This window comes from Electrophorus electricus, chromosome 7 (assembly GCF_013358815.1).
Source record: "Electrophorus electricus isolate fEleEle1 chromosome 7, fEleEle1.pri, whole genome shotgun sequence".
Classification (NCBI taxonomy): Eukaryota; Metazoa; Chordata; class Actinopteri; order Gymnotiformes; family Gymnotidae; genus Electrophorus; species Electrophorus electricus.
Window position 1 is genome coordinate 11,084,800 of NC_049541.1, and position 2,500 is coordinate 11,087,299.

General features: G+C 46.5%; 1 protein-coding gene across 20 annotated transcripts in view; it reads right to left on the reverse strand.

Moving 5' to 3' along the window:
* celf2 (cugbp, Elav-like family member 2) overlaps positions 1-2,500 on the reverse strand; it is a 126,700-nt gene that overhangs the window by 5,384 nt on the left and 118,816 nt on the right. The window lies entirely within an intron of this gene.

Below are 2,500 nucleotides of genomic sequence, written 5' to 3' on the forward strand. Positions count from 1 at the left end.
TCAACTAACATACTTAAGCATTGGGGTTAATTATGAAGCACTGATATATTTAGTTAATTTTGTTTTAGACAGTATTTTTGAGAATCATTATTTACATACTCGTTTAGAAACACTAACATAGCTTGTACAATTGCGTTAATATCGGCCCTCTTCATAACTTACAAATTACTCTATTTTATAAATCAGTTAAATATGTCATTACTACTGTTGTTTAGAAGTCATTCACAAAAGCAGGATTCCAGTCTGGTACTTTAGGAAGAACACACATCTTATTTGATGTACACTGCAGTTGGTTCCAGGTTCTACCCAAGAGTTTTTATGTAGACTCGAGTACTATGTGCACCAGTACATGTGTTCATATGTGTGTGTGTGTGTGTGTGCAGTAGGGATGGTCACAACAGTTAAAAAAAAAAAAACTGAATAAATTAGATCCTCACAAACTTTGAGTGTTCTCATTTTGAGAAGATGTCCTAACTCCACTACCCACCAGAGGGTGCTGTACACCCTGCTGTTTAGGTTCTAATCTGTATGGTCCAATGAATTAAACAGGCTAGTTTAGCCATCTAAAGGGCATCGTCAAAAGACAACAGACATGCCGCATTCTGTTCTGGCCGTCTGTCTCCAGTTCCCATACTTTCAGATGGCACTCAACGTAGCAGTTTGCCTCTCTGGTGCCGTAACCATAGTTACAGCAACAACAGTGGTAAACGAGATGAAATGGTTAGCTAGAGCTTGTCCTTCGCAGTCGGCACTGTAGTTTAAAAATCAGAAAGGCATGACAAGTGTGTTCAGCCTTTGTAGGTATTAAATGCAATTCTTTGCTGCCACTATAACTACGGTTATGGTTGCTTTGCAGGCGAGCCGCCCGCTCACGCAGGGGGGATTGTTGTGAATTTCAGTAAAATGTTCCAGGGGGTGTGAGGGGCAGCGGAAGCCTGGTGGATGTTTTTAGAGTAATGGCTTCCAAATCCAAACACCGGTTTGTACTGAAATGCCCATCGCTGGGACGTGTGTGTGTGTGTGTGTGTGTGTGTGTGTGTATCACGCGGGAACAGCAAAACGGCACAGGCCACTGAATCATATCAGGGCAATCCAAACACAGGGAGAACCTCCAGAACAATTATCACGTGTGTGTGTGTGTGTGTGTGTGTGTGTGTGTTATAACGACTGATTCATGCATATTTACTGAGTGGCCTTTTGGCTTGAAGGCCTGCAAACAATAACTGATGAGCCGCATGCCCCGTCCTCATTTATCCTGCAATAATTACAACACTGACCTTTACTATTCAATTAAACTTTACGGCCTCTTAAACGAGCGGCCGCTGGCGCGTGTGCTAAAAAAGGGGATTTGGCTGAATGTAAAACGGATGGACGTCTGTTTCAGAGAGCTTGATTTATAAAATCGGAACCCTGGCCAAAAGGGCAGGAAAGACAGGGTTGCGGTGATCAGGTCGCTCTCACAAAAACATGCACACCCGGAATACAAACGGAGTATCCGAGTAAGCATACGCAGAGTCCTGTAGAGCAGGTCCTGGAGACGGAGCCTTGACATGACAATTCTAATCCAGTCCATGCATCTCTGTAACAAAACCAGGTGAACCGGGGCTAAACCCAGCAGGACAGGAGTCAGGCGGCTCTGCGTTTGCACTGATGGCTGGATACCAAATTACGCAAGTGCACACGCACACGCGTGCTTTATTGTACCCACTGAGAAAGATCCTCCCCTATCAAATGTAAGTACTGCCTGAGCCCCAACACTCTAATAGTCTGAATTACAAACACAGATCATTGTCTTAATGGCAGACCCTGAGACAGACCGAAACACTTCTTAAGGTGAGCGCATAGAACAAAGAGGTCCATCTTCCTATTCAATAAATAGTAAATACGAAGACATAAATAATCCAACACGACACACAGACACAGACACACACACGCACACACAAGCGAACGCCATAACGCACAATATGAGTGTGTGGAGAGCGCGATGGACTAGCGCAGCATCAGGTGTGCGGATGTGGCTACAGAGGTGTGGCATAGAGGAGTTTGCTGTGCGATCACACACACGGGCACCAAAGACTGAGCAAAGCGGGACAGGGTTCGGGGGAAACAGACCCAAAACCAGTTCACCCAGCATCCCACCTCGCAGAGACGTCCAAGCAGACGCTTCCGGCCTAGCGAACCGTTCATTTCCTGAACTGGACAGAAACAACACACCGAGTACACGCAGCACGAAGAGTACATACACACACACACACGCACATATCTATAGCGACAGTCAGAAAGAACGCTCATGCACACATCCGCGCACACGAACACGCGCACAAACAGCAAACTCCCATCAAGCCCAGGGAGGTGCCCTTTGTACATTTAACGGTTAAATACTTTCATCCGTGTGAGCGTTTGCGTTTCTGTGTGCAATGGGCGCACCGGGCATCTCTCTGGGCGTGTGCGCACGGCGGGCGTTATGTGGGCGTGCTGGGTGGGATGAGCGAGGTGCGCG